At 44.9% G+C, this 15,581-nt stretch overlaps 1 protein-coding gene and 1 long non-coding RNA gene across 5 annotated transcripts in view; one reads left to right on the top strand and one right to left on the bottom strand.

The window, feature by feature from the left end:
• LOC140134610 (G protein-activated inward rectifier potassium channel 4-like) overlaps positions 1–15,581 on the top strand; it is an 89,784-nt gene that overhangs the window by 18,787 nt on the left and 55,416 nt on the right. Inside the window, exons 1-2 of one of the 4 annotated variants that reach the window (XM_072155054.1) lie at positions 2,203–2,299; positions 14,649–14,714. The exons of 2 other annotated variants lie outside the window; for them this stretch is intronic. The gene's annotated coding sequence lies outside the window, so the exon portion shown is untranslated. Of the gene's footprint in view, positions 1–2,202; positions 2,300–14,648; positions 14,715–15,581 lie in introns of those variants that run through there. One more of the 4 variants, XM_072155052.1, reaches the window with a different exon arrangement.
• On the bottom strand, positions 1,411–2,383 carry LOC140134611 (uncharacterized). Its single transcript, XR_011856363.1, has 2 exons — positions 1,838–2,383; positions 1,411–1,713 (listed from the first exon to the last, which is right to left on the bottom strand). It is a non-coding gene; the product is annotated as an uncharacterized lncRNA (long non-coding RNA).

Genomic DNA, 15,581 nt, shown 5'->3' with positions numbered 1-15,581 from the left:
TGGGGGTCATTTATAGAACTGCCCCCTCATTTTCTCCCAAAAGTGTACAAATGGTGCCCCCCACACCCATTTAATAGCAAATCTCCCCCATTTTATGTTTCTTCTTTTCACAATTTTCCTTCATTCCGTTATGTTGATACTTTGTAACTTCTCCAGCTATTAGCTTCCCAGCTCAGACACAATGGGGGTCATTTACTAAGGCCCCGATTCACGTTTTCCCGACGTGTTACCCGAATATTTCCGATTTGCGCCGATTTTCCCTGTATTGCCCCGGGATTTTGGTGCACGCCATCGGATTTTGGCGCAACGGCGCTGGCATGCACGCGACGGAAATCGGGGGCGTGGCCGAACGAAAACCCGACGGATTCGGAAAAACCGCCGCATTTAAAAAAAAAATTGTTGCGGAGCTCGCACTTACCTTCACTAGGAATAGGCCGGTGAACTTGAGTGCATTCTGGGGAACTTCAGCGCAGCAGCGCCACCTGGTGGACGTCGGAGGAACACCAGTAGTAGGTTTCTAGGTGCTATGGAAGCAATGATAGGGACTATCAATGCAAACACTAAACTTGACTCATCTCATGGGAACATGGCATGAGAAGAGTCATATTTGCACAACTTTGTGGTAGTTTGAGCCTGATCCTGTAGTTCTTGATGTGATCTAAAAGAAGATAGAGGTTTCTGATGGGACACTACCCCAGCAACCACTAAACTTGACTCATCTCATGTTAAAAAGGGGCTGAGAAGAGTCATATTTGCCTGATTTTTGAGTACACTGGGGGTCATTTACTAAGGGCCAGATTCACGTTTTCCCGACGTGTTACCCGAATATTTGCGCCGATTTCCCCTGAATTGCCTCGGGATTTTGGCGCACGCGATCGGATTGTGGCGCATCGGCGTTGGCATGCACGTGACGGAAATCGGGGGGCGTGGCCGAACGAAAACCCGATGGATTCGGAAAAACCGCCGCATTTATAACAAAAAATCTGTTGCAGAGCTTGCACTTACCTTCACTCAGCCCGAGCCGGTGAACTCCAGCACGTTCCAAAGCTTTTCAGCGCAGCAGCGCCACCTGGTGGACGGCGGAGGAACTACCTTAATAAATCCCGGCCAGACCCGAATCCAGCGCAGAGAACGCGCCGCTGGATCGCGAATGGACCGGGTAAGTAAATCTGCCCCATTGTTTCCTAGATAAACGGGTGAGCTTTGACCTGAGGGTAAAATCTGGTGACAGGTTCCCTTTAACCAGGTCATTTCTGCCCCTGTCCCAGTTTTAGGGTCTCATGTGACCCCAAAGAACACCAAGCCCCCTCCCCCATTCCCCTTATGTAACTACACCAGCAACATTTCTTTCTACTCAGATGCAGAATTTTCTCTGTTTTGATGAAAAATGCATAAAAACACATAAAACGCTTTGATTTTCCTATTTTTTTTCCTCCAATTTTCTTTTTATTCAAAGCCAAAACTTACGTTTTCAAAATTTTCCCCTGACATAAAAAGCGGCTCCTCTAATTCTGTGATGTTAAAATCCTGAGTCAGGTTAAACACAGATTTTAGGTCACTGAACGTCGTCCTCATCGGCGCGAGGTAAACCAGCGACAAAACCAAAGCCCAGAATAGGAAGGCGAGGGCGGCCGCCATGACGTTGGTGTGGAGGGCGAGCAGCGAGTACCTGGCCGCCATGGAGAGGTTCCCCCGGCGCCTGCAACGCTTGGTCTGGAAGAGAGAGTGCGAGGTGATGATGTCACGGCTACGTATGACATCACAGCGCGGTGCGGCTAGTGATGTGGAGCCACGTATAGCGGCTGTATATATACGTTCTACCACGTTGACCTCTTACCTTTAGAGAGAAGTAGAGCGCCACGAGACCCAGAGGAAGGAAGCAGCAAATGGACGTAAAAACGGAGAGAGCGAAGTGGTCGCAGGGACGTGCGGGCGTTAGGAGGACTTTGAGCTTCCTGTATATTGCAGAGCCGGGACCCATACATAGGAAGAAAGGGGGCTCATCCGTGTCCATTCTGTGGAGATGAGCTGAAGACCCCCAGTAGCAGAAGCGCAGGGTGGTCTGCAGGACGTCGGTTGATGCGCATGCACGCACAACTGCCACATCCCTGCAATGCGCATGCTACATAGTGTCACACATTACAGTCCCCTAATATCCAATGTCATGATTCCTAAAGGGTCCCCTCACATCTTATAAAACCGAGGGGGACACCTGAGGATGGGGGTGTTACTAAATTTTATTTGGTGTCCTGTAGAGTCCCAGAGGTCCAAGTCTCTCCAACCCAAACTTTACAAGATGGTATGAACCCTTGTCAGTGTAAAAGCTCATTCACACTGGGAGAAATGGAGGGGATGTGTCCTCACACTGCTGTGCTCTCAGCTCTGTGCATTGAACTTGTGCCACAGCCCTGCTCTCTGCTGAACAGAACTATACAATACCATAATGTAGAGGTAAGATGCTCGCCTCATTCACTGACAGAAAGCAGAGGTGTGGAGGATGGAGAACATTTCAATGTGCAATGATTATATATAGAAGCTATTTAAAGGGGATGTCACAAGTTAAAGGTTATCCTCCCCAGGATAAAGGCATGATTCAGAGACTGCAGAATGAGGAACATAAAATCTATAAATTCTGCTGATCACTGGGGATCCCGTGTCCTGTGAGTCATGTAACTTAAAGGGGTTGTCCGGTCACCACATGCTGAGTGGTGGGACCCCCACAGATCAAGAGAACAGGGGGTCCATTGTAGTACAGATATATGGAGCAGCAGGTTGGACATGCCCATGAACGACCAGCTTGACTTTCATTTGGGGGTACAACAGACACCCATACATGTGATCCCTGGGGGTCCCACCACTGGGACCCCCTCCAAATTCTGCAAGTTCTGTTAATCACTGAAGGTCTCAATGGTCTGACCTCTAGTAATGTGTAACTTATCCTGTATCCTGCTGACACAACCACTTTAAGACCTGACCCTTAAAGGGATTCAGTATTAGATGGTTATAGGGTATAATACCCCAAAAATTTAAATTTTGCAGAAAAAAAATCATGTGTTTAGATCAAAATGCAATGTCCTCAAGCTGTAAAAAAACATAAGCACCCCCATACACCGTCACCCCCTCCCCCATACACTGTCACCCCCTCCCCCATACACTGTCAACCCCTCCCCCATACACCGTCACCCCCTCCCCCATACACCGTCACCCCCTCCCCCATACACTGTCAACCCCTCCCCCCATACATTGCCCCCCCTCCTCCCATACACTGCCTTCCCCTCCCCCATACACCGCCACCCCCTCCCCCATACACCGCCACCACCTCCCCCATACTCCGTCACCCCCTCCCCCATACACCGTCACCCCCTCCCCCATACACCGCCACCACCTCCCCCATACACCGCCACCCCCTCCCCCATACACCGCCACCACCTCCCCCATACACCGTCACCCCCTCCCCCATACACCGTCACCCCCTCCCCCATACATTGCCCCCCCTCCCCCATACACCGTCACCCCCTCCCCCATACACCGCCACCACCTCCCCCATACACCGCCACCCCCTCCCCCCATACACCGACACCCCCTCCCCCCATACATCGCCCCTCCTCCCCCATACACCGCCCCCCCTCCCCCATACACCGTCACCCCATACCCCGTCACCCCATACAACGCCCCCCCTCCCCCATACACCGCCACCACCTCCCCCATACATCGCCCCTCCTCCCCCATACACCGTCACCCCCTCCCCCATACACCGTCACCCCTCCCCCATACACCGTCACCCCCTCCCCCATACACCGCCACCCCCTCCCCCCATACACCGACACCCCCTCCCCCCATACATCGCCCCTCCTCCCCCATACACCGCCCCCCCTCCCCCATACACCGTCACCCCATACCCCGTCACCCCATACATCGCTACCCCCTACCCCATACATCGCTACCCCCTCCCCCATACACCGTCACCCCGTCCCCCATACACTGTCACCCCCTCCCCCATACACCGCCACCCCCTCCCCCATACATCGCCACCCCCTCCCCCATACATCGCCACCCCCTCCCCCATACACCGCCACCCCCTACCCCATACATCGCTACCCCATACACTGTCACCCCCTCCCCCATACACCGCCACCCCCTCCCCCATACACCGCCACCCCCTACCCCATACACCGCCACCCCCTACCCCATACATCGCCACCCCCTACCCCATACATCGCTACCCCATACACGTCACCCCCTCCCCCATACACCGCCACCCCCTACCCCATACATCGCCACCCCCTACCCCATACATCGCTACCCCCTACCCCATACATCGCTACCCCCTACCCCATACACCGTCACCCCGTCCCCCATACAACGCCCCCCCTCCCCCATACATCGCTACCCCCTACCCCATACATCGCTACCCCCTACCCCATACACCGTCACCCCCTCCCCCATACACCCTACCCCCCACATACACCGTCACTTCCTCCCCCATACACCACCACCCCCTCCCCCATACATCGCGACCCCTTACCCCATACACCGTCACCCCCTCCCCCATACACCCTACCCCCCACATACACCGTCACCCCCTCCCCCATACATTGCCCCCCCTCCCCCATACACCGTCACCCCCTCCCCCATACACCGCCACCCCTCCCCCCATACACCGCCCCCCCTCCCCCATACACCGTCACCCCATACCCCGTCACCCCATACAACGCCCCCCCTCCCCCATACACCGCCCCTCCTCCCCCATACACCGTCACCCCCTCCCCCATACACCATCACCCCTCCCCCATACACCGTCACCCCCTCCCCCCATACACCGCCACCCCTCCCCCCATACACCGCCCCCCCTCCCCCATACACCGTCACCCCATACCCCGTCACCCCATACAACGCCCCCCCTCCCCCATACACCGCCACCACCTCCCCCATACATCGCCCCTCCTCCCCCATACACCGTCACCCCCTCCCCCATACACCGTCACCCCTCCCCCATACACCGTCACCCCCTCCCCCATACACCGCCACCCCCTCCCCCCATACACCGACACCCCCTCCTCCCCCATACACCGCCCCCCCTCCCCCATACACCGTCACCCCATACCCCGTCACCCCATACATCGCTACCCCCTACCCCATACATCGCTACCCCCTCCCCCATACACCGTCACCCCGTCCCCCATACACTGTCACCCCCTCCCCCATACACCGCCACCCCCTCCCCCATACATCGCCACCCCCTCCCCCATACATCGCCACCCCCTCCCCCATACACCGCCACCCCCTACCCCATACATCGCTACCCCATACACTGTCACCCCCTCCCCCATACACCGCCACCCCCTCCCCCATACACCGCCACCCCCTCCCCCATACATCGCCACCCCCTACCCCATACATCGCCACCCCCTACCCCATACATCGCTACCCCCTACCCCATACACGTCACCCCCTCCCCCATACACCGCCACCCCCTACCCCATACATCGCCACCCCCTACCCCATACATCGCTACCCCCTACCCCATACATCGCTACCCCCTACCCCATACACCGTCACCCCGTCCCCCATACAACGCCCCCCCTCCCCCATACATCGCTACCCCCTACCCCATACATCGCTACCCCCTACCCCATACACCGTCACCCCCTCCCCCATACACCCTACCCCCCACATACACCGTCACCCCCTCCCCCATACACCACCACCCCCTCCCCCATACATCGCGACCCCTTACCCCATACACCGTCACCCCCTCCCCCATACACCCTACCCCCCACATACACCGTCACCCCCTCCCCCATACACCACCACCCCCTCCCCCATACACCACCACCCCCTCCCCCATACACCACCACCCCGTCCCCCATAAGGTCCTCCCCTGCTTCCGCAGACTATGCGCTGATTTCGCTGGCTATATCATCCATTCATTATGGATAATAGGAGAAACCATCACGCGCCGAGCGTCTTCCACTTCACTGAAAAACCCATAAGAGACAAAATGGAAACGTTTTATGTCCGTGTTGTAACATCGCGGAGACGCCAGGACGGGGAGCGCACATCTCCTGCGAGTCTTTCATGTCTGAATTATGAAATGGTGTTTATTTGCTTGTGTAAACATTCCCTGGCGCGGCACAAGAGGAGGAAATAATAGGAATCTTTCATAAAGCAGAGAAGCGGGGAGGGATATTTAAAGGGACGGGCTCCCAGAATAGGAGCATTAAAGCAGTGATGCAGTAGAGGGCGCTGTTGCTTCTACTCAATGACACTGGCCTTACATAGCCCCTCCCTCTTAGAGCTTTCGTAACCAGATCCGGGAATTAGCTCCACCCATGTAGTTGGGGAGGAGCTTACTAATTTGGACCCCTTAATTTGTTCTTTGGCGGAAGGCTGCCTTCCAGGACTTTTGGAAAACTTATGAGTGAATTACACTTAAAGACAAAACAGTGAATGAAGATTTCTGTTACAGCAGGCTGCAAAATCTGGAAACAGCTGAATGGTCAACACTTAGACAATAGGGAGGGGCCTAATATCACAGGTCCTTGGGGGCTGGGTTCTGTTACAGCAACATTGTCCCATCTGAGAAGTTCTGTAAAATTGATGAGTGGATCTGGCTAAACATAGCGCTTAGTACCCTTTAAGTCAGTAGTGGAGGAAGGTTTCTTCCTTTCTCCCACCCACGAATACCTGAGAATTGGCCTAATGAGGCTTAGTTAAAGGGTAGGGTCATGGTATCTTCAGCAGTGGAGGAAGATGCATTGGGCCACCGTCCTACCAAAGAATGTTTCGAAAATGAAATAATGTTTGATAGTTAATTAGTTTAAAGAGGACCTTTCCCCCACCTCACACATTCTGCAGGGGCTGCTACACAGATTCAGGAGCACTTTGAATTTTCTTTCTAGCCCCCACGGTTGCTGAGATATCAGTCCCAGTATCTGACCATCATAATCCTCTCCACTGTTCGAGAGGAGGAGCTGGAACAGAGGTAGAGGCGTGGCTTATGCTAATCTTAAACTTGTCAGCAGCCCCTCCTGTCTGACAGTATGGAAGATTATAACTGTCAGATACTGGGGCTGATATCTCAGCTACTGTGGGGGTTAGAAAGAAAATTCAAAGTGCCCCAAAATCTGTGTAGAAGCCTCTACAGCATGAAATGTTCATCTCCGCATGTGTGAGATGGTAAGGGGTCACCTTTAATGACTTTTTGATACAGAGGGCTGCATCCCACCTAAAAGTGGAAAGTGGAATTTTGGGTGGGACTTTGCTTAAATGGAGGGGGTTTGGTGAGACTAAATTCCTTAGAGAGGGGGAAAGTCTCTGATTTAGCAAACTGCCTCCCATACAAGGACAACTTAGCCTAAGCCTCAGAACGGACAAGTGTTTTACTCCCCCCCCCGTCTGTATACTGTATATATATATATACACACAATATATGTATATACATGTGTGTGTGCAATTCGGTTGTAACTTCACGGATGCTTATTCATGATCCGCCGCCGTTTCCTGCTGGCCGCCCACCTACCTCCAGGTCTTTGTTCCCTGCAGCAATTCATTAATATTGGGAATCATTATTCTTCTATTCAGCTCTTTTTTTCATAGGAATTATGAATCACTTCCTTCTCCACACGTATTACATTAGCCTGAAGCGGACATCAATGTCACACATCCAGATATTAGTCAGCAACGGCCACCGAGCTGCAAGAAAAAGGGGCATAACTAGGAGAGGCAGGGCCCCAAAGCCGACTTCTAAATGGGGCCCCCCTCAAAAAATAACCCTATTTGTTAACTCATCCATGTTACAATCAAACACTGCATATGCACACCATATATACATACTTAAAGCATTTACACACACAAACAAACACAGTATATACACACCATATATACATACATACAGTATATAAAGCTATGTAACATATACACATCACATATACACACACATACAGCATTTACACACACATGCAAATACAGTATATACACACCTTATATACATACATACGGCAAATAAAGCTATGCAGCATATACACATCACATATACACACACATACAGCATTTACACACACATACAAATACAGTATATACACACCCTATATACATACATACAACATATAAGCTATGCAGCATATACACATCACATATGCACACACATGCAACATTTACACAAACATATAAATACAGTATATACACACCATATATACATACATACAACATATAAGCTATGCAGCATATACACATCACATATACACACACATACAGCGTTTACACACACATACAAATACAGAATATACACACCATATATACATACATACGGCAAATAAAGCTATGCAGCATATACACATCACATATGCACACACATGCAACATTTACACACACACAAACACAGTATATAGACACCATATATACAAACATACAACATATAAAGCCATGCAGCATATACACATCACATATACACACACATACAGCATTTACACACACATAGAAATACAGTATATACACACCATATATACATACATACAGCATATAAAGCTATGCAGCATATATATACAACATATGTACACACATGCAGCATTTACACACACATACAGTATACGGTATACACAGCCAAAACCCCAGATACCAGGGCCCCCGGACACTGTTGGGCCCATAGCAGCTGCTATGGCTGCTACCACTGTAGTTACTCCCATGGCAAGCGATTATTCTTATATATTCTACAACTGGAGACAAAGCAATCCATCCCGTGTAATGAATGAGTTGTGTAAGTAATAGGTGGCATGGAACTACAACTCCCAGCATGCCCTGGTCGCCACAGGCCTAGAGGAGGATGATCAGATATTGACCCATATGAGTGAAATAGGTTTTCCCTACCATACAGTATTGCTCATTATGGTGATTAAGTTAAGCGGGGGCGGGAACACAGGGGAGGAGCTTAACTGAAAATATTAAAAAATGACCTGATGGGTAAAAACTAATTGGCCAGGAAATGGAAATGTAATTAAATGAACCTTGTGAGTCTTGTCTATAGATCTCTCCGCATGAAGATGAATAAAGTGCGGACACATAATACCGCCCCCTCCCCCTTCATCTAATTCTCCGTCAGCAGGTCAGGATCTCTCCAGAGGAAATTTACTTATTCATCCAGCGGCGACATATCCTGACATTTCTGAAAGACGTCTCATAAATCCGCTGCCGATCACCCGCTGTCACATTACTGCTCACCCAGATATCAGCACATCATATACCAGGTGATTGATCAGCGCCAAGACAAATAGATGGCGGAGACCGCAAACCGCGCAATTATATGTACAACATTCAGCTCCCGTGTCACCGAGGAATCCATAGACTTATTGATCAAGACATATCTACACTGTCACCAGAGAGATAGAAGTGTAACAAAGTAATAAAGAGCTATAAGGACAGTATTATAGTAGTTATATTCCTGTACATAGGGGCAGTATTATAGTAGTTATATTCCTGTACATAGGGGGCAGTATTATAGTAGTTATATTCTTGTACATAGGGGGCAGTATTATAGTAGTTATATTCCTGTACATAGGGGGCAGTATTATAGTAGTTATATTCTTGTACATAGGGGGCAGTATTATAGTAGTTATATTCTTATACATAGGGGGCAGTATTATAGTAGTTATATTATTGTACATAGGGGCAGTATTATAGTAGTTATATTATTGTACATAGGGGGCAGTATTATAGTAGTTATATTCTTATACATAGGGGGCAGTATTATAGTAGTTATATTATTGTACATAGGGGGCAGTATTATAGTAGTTATATTCTTGTACATAGGGGGCAGTATTATAGTAGTTATATTCCTGTACATAGGGGGCAGTATTATAGTAGTTATTTTCTTGTACATAGGGGCAGTATTATAGTAGTTATATTCTTATACATAGGGGGCAGTATTATAGTAGTTATATTATTGTACATAGGGGGCAGTATTATAGTAGTTATATTCCTGTACATAGGGGGCAGTATTATAGTAGTTATATTCTTGTACATAGGGGGCAGTATTATAGTAGTTATATTCTTGCACATAGGGGCAGTATTATAGTAGTTATATTCTTGTATATAGGAGCAGTATTATAGTAGTTATATTCTTGTACATAGGGGGAAGTATTATAGTAGTTATATTCCTGTACATAGGGGGCAGTATTATAGTAGTTATATTCTTGTACATAGGGGGAAGTATTATAGTAGTTATATTCCTGTACATAGGGGGCAGTATTATAGTAGTTATATTCTTGTACATAGGGGGCGGTATTATAGTAGTTATATTCCTGTACATAGGGGGCAGTATTATAGTAGTTATATTCTTGTACATAGGGGGCAGTATTATAGTAGTTATATTCTTGTACATAGGGGGCAGTATTATAGTAGTTATATCCCTGTACATAGGGGGCAGGATTATAGTAGTTATATTGCTGTACATAGGGGCAGTATTATAGTAGATATATTCCTGTACATAGGGGGCAGTATTATAGTAGTTATATTCCTGTACATAGGGGGCAGTATTATAGTAGTTATATTCTTGTACATAGGGGGCAGTATTATAGTAGTTATATTCTTGTACATAGGGGGCAGTATTATAGTAGGTATATTCTTGTACATAGGGGGCAGTAATATAGTAGTTATATTCTTGTACATAGGGGGCAGTATTATAGTAGTTATATTCTTGTACATAGGGGGCAGTATTATAGTAGTTATATTCCTGTGCATAGGGGGCAGTATTATAGTAGTTATATTCCTGTGCATAGGGGGCAGTATTATAGTAGGTATATTCTTGTACATAGGGGGCAGTATTATAGTAGTTATATTCTTGTACACAGAGGGCAGTATTATAGTAGTTATATTCTTGTACATAGGGACAGTATTATAGTAGTTATATTCTTGTACATAGGGGGCAGTATTATAGTAGTTATATTCCTGTACATAGGGGGCAGTATTATAGTAGTTATATTCCTGTACATAGGGGGCAGTATTATAGTAGTTATATTCCTGTACATAGAGGGCAGTATTATAGTAGTTATATTCCTGTACATAGGGGGCAGTATTATAGTAGTTATATTCCTGTACATAGGGGGCAGTATTATAGTAGTTATATTCCTGTACATAGGGGGCAGTATTATAGTAGTTATATTCCTGTACATAGGGGGCAGTATTATAGTAGTTATATTCTTGTACATAGGGGGCAGTATTTTAGTAGTTATATTCTTGTACATAGGGGGCAGTATTATAGTAGGTATATTCTTGTACATAGGGGGCAGTATTATAGTAGTTATATTCTTGTACATAGGGGGCAGTATTATAGTAGTTATATTCTTGTACATAGGGGGCAGTATTATAGTAGTTTTATTCCTTACATAGGGGGCAGTATTATAGTAGTTATATTCTTGTACATAGGGGGCAGTATTATAGTAGTTATATTCTTGTACATAGGGGGCAGTATTATAGTAGTTATATTCTTGTACATAGGGGCAGTATTATAGTAGTTATATTCTTGTACATAGGGGGCAGTATTATAGTAGGTATATTCTTGTACATAGGAGCAGTATTATAGTAGTTATATTCTTGTACATAGGGGGCAGTATTATAGTAGGTATATTCTTGTACATCGGGGGCAGTATTATAGTAGTTATATTCTTGTACATAGGGGGCAGTATTATAGTAGTTATATTCTTGTACATAGGGGGCAGTATTATAGTAGTTATATTCCTTACATAGGGGGCAGTATTATAGTAGGTATATTCTTGTACATAGGGGGCAGTATTATAGTAGTTATATTCTTGTACACAGAGGGCAGTATTATAGTAGTTATATTCTTGTATATAGGGACAGTATTATAGTAGTTATATTCTTGTACATAGGGGGCAGTATTATAGTAGTTATATTCCTGTACATAGGGGGCAGTATTATAGTAGTTATATTCCTGTACATAGGGGGCAGTATTATAGTAGTTATATTCCTGTACATAGAGGGCAGTATTATAGTAGTTATATTCCTGTACATAGGGGGCAGTATTATAGTAGTTATATTCCTGTACATAGGGGGCAGTATTATAGTAGTTATATTCCTGTACATAGAGGGCAGTATTATAGTAGTTATATTCCTGTACATAGGGGGCAGTATTATAGTAGTTATATTCCTGTACATAGAGGGCAGTATTATAGTAGTTATATTCCTGTACATAGGGGGCAGTATTATAGTAGTTATATTCCTGTACATAGGGGGAAGTATTATAGCAGTTATATCCCTGTACATAGGGGGCAGTATTATAGTAGTTATATTCTTGTACATAGGGGGCAGTATTATAGTAGTTATATTCTTGTACATAGGGGGCAGTATTATAGTAGTTATATTCCTGTACATAGGGGACAGTATTATAGTAGTTATATTCCTGTACATAGGGGGCAGTATTATAGTTGTTATACTCTTGTACATAGGGGGCAGTATTATAGTAGTTATATTCCTGTACATAGAGGGCAGTATTATAGTAGATATATTCTTGTACATAGCGGGCAGTATTATAGTAGTTATATTCTTGTACATAGGGGGCAGTATTATAGTAGTTATATTTTTGTACATAGGGGGCAGTATTATAGTAGTTATATTCCTGTACATATGGGACAGTATTATAGTAGTTATATTCCTGTACATAGGGGGCAGTATTATAGTAGTTATATTCTTGTACATAGGGGGCAGTATTATAGTAGTTATATTCTTGTACATAGGGGGCAGTATTATAGTAGTTATATTCTTGTACATAGGGGGCAGTATTATAGTAGTTATATTCCTGTACATATGGGACAGTATTATAGTAGTTATATTCCTGTACATAGGGGGCAGTATTATAGTAGTTATATTCTTGTACATAGGGGGCAGTATTATAGTAGTTATATTCCTGTACATAGGGGGCAGTATTATAGCAGTTATATTCTTGTACATAGGGGGCAGTATTATAGTAGTTATATTCTTGTACATAGGGAGCAGTATTATAGTAGTTATATTCTTGTACATAGGGGGCAGTATTATAGTAGTTATATTCCTGTACATAGGGGGCAGTATTATAGCAGTTATATTCTTGTACATAGGGGGCAGTATTATAGTAGTTATATTCTTGTACATAGGGGGCAGTATTATAGTAGTTATATTCTTGTACATAGGGGCAGTATTATAGTAGTTATATTCTTGTACATAGGGGGCAGTATTATAGTAGTTATATTCTTGTACATAGGAGGCAGTATTATAGTAGTTATATTCCTGTACATAGAGGGCAGTATTATAGTAGTTATATTCCTGTACATAGGGGGCAGTATTATAGTAGTTATATTCTTGTACATAGGGGCAGTATTATAGTAGTTATATTCCTGTACATAGGGGGCAGTAGTATAGTAGTTATATTCCTGTACATAGGGGGCAGTATTATACTAGTTATATTCTTGTACATGGAGGGCAGTATTATAGTAGTTATATTCTTGTACATAGGGGGCAGTATTATAGTAGTTATATTCTTGTACATAGGGGGCAGTATTATAGTAGTTATATTCTTGTACATAGGAGGCAGTATTATAGTAGTTATATTCCTGTACATAGAGGGCAGTATTATAGTAGTTATATTCCTGTACATAGGGGGCAGTATTATAGTCGTTATATTCTTGTACATAGGGGGCAGTATTATAGTAGTTATATTCCTGTACATAGGGGGCAGTAGTATAGTAGTTATATTCCTGTACATAGGGGGCAGTATTATACTAGTTATATTCTTGTACATGGAGGGCAGTATTATAGTAGTTATATTCTTGTACATAGGGGGCAGTATTATAGTAGTTATATTCTTGTACATAGGGGGCAGTATTATAGTAGTTATATTCTTGTACATAGGAGGCAGTATTATAGTAGTTATATTCCTGTACATAGAGGGCAGTATTATAGTAGTTATATTCCTGTACATAGGGAGCAGTATTATAGTAGTTATATTCCTGTGCATAGGGGGCAGTATTATAGTAGTTATATTCTTGTACATAGGGGGCAGTATTATAGTAGTTATATTCCTGTGCATAGGGGGCAGTATTATAGTAGTTATATTCTTGTACATAGGGGGCAGTATTATAGTAGTTATATTCCTGTACATAGAGGGCAGTATTATAGTAGTTATATTCCTGTACATAGGGAGCAGTATTATAGTAGTTATATTCCTGTGCATAGGGGGCAGTATTATAGTAGTTATATTCTTGTACATAGGGGGCAGTATTATAGTAGTTATATTCCTGTACATAGGGGGCAGTATTATAGTAGTTATATTCCTGTACATAGGGGGCAGTATTATAGTAGTTATATTCTTGTACATAGGGGGCAGTATTATAGTAGTTATATTCTTGTACATAGGGGGCAGTATTATAGTAGTTATATTCCTGTACATGGGGTAGTGACAGGTCTATATTATTGGTTATACTCCAGTGTATGGTCTTTGTATCTTGCTCTTGCACATTCACATATTGTTATCAGCCGTTCGGTAAAAATCACATTATTTTTGCTGATGGGAAACTGTCGGTAACGTGACATGACTGATGTTTCCAGATTTATAAGATAAGAAGCATGAATTCACAAAATGACACAACATTCTCTTATTTCAGTGAAACTCGATGGTCCTGACAGTGACAGTGAGCGCGGAGCGGAGGCTGCGACACTCGGGCTTTGTGGTAATTAATCCACCGGCGTAACAATTGCAGATTAATTGCTTTTCATTTGTGTTTGTTATTTATTTTCCACTTGTCCCTTGAAGCGTAATAAGAACCAATAAGATGACAGATCAATTACCGGCAGCGGCAGACGAGAAATATTATAGAGGGGGGTGGGGTGAAGGACGCATTGACCAGAGCAGGGGAGGCTCGGGGGAGGGGGCAGTTTTTTATATATCCATTCATTAACAAATTCAGCATCTATTTTCCAATTACACTCAATTTTATTATATATTATAAGGTATATCTTATACTCCGGTCACATCCAAAACTGCATATACAACATAGCTCCAATAACAGCTCCTGTAATTTACAGACACTGAACAAGCAGGGAAATACATCAAGGAGCTGAAAATTTTATACATATATATATACATATATATATATATATATATATATATATATATATATATATATATATATACCAACAGGGAATATTCATTTTATTTCTTTCCTTACCAGGCTACTTTCCTTCTCCTCATTTCCAAAATGAATGGATATTTCCTGATCTCAGCTTACTGAGCTATCAGGTTACAGCTCCCCATTGAGCTCTATGGAGAGGGTAGGAGGAGAGAAGAGATAGTTACAAACATGGTGGTCATTGGAGTCTATGGAAATGGTAGGAGGAGAGGAAGGAGGAGCTTCAGAGACTCCACCCATATAAGTCTATGGAGAGGGGGAAGATGAGGGTGGGGAGTTCGCAGAGAGAGACTTGCAGATATGCTTCTCATGTAAGTCTATGGGGAGAGGAAAATAGGAGGAACGAAATTAGAAAGAAGTAGATACATGGCACAGACTGAGGCTGCTGCAGCTATCAGTGGTTTTCCT

This window comes from Engystomops pustulosus, chromosome 6, assembly GCF_040894005.1.
Source record: "Engystomops pustulosus chromosome 6, aEngPut4.maternal, whole genome shotgun sequence".
Lineage (NCBI taxonomy): Eukaryota > Metazoa > Chordata > Amphibia > Anura > Leptodactylidae > Engystomops > Engystomops pustulosus.
Note: the sequence above shows the minus strand (reverse complement) of the source record. Positions and strands in the feature narration are given on the sequence as shown.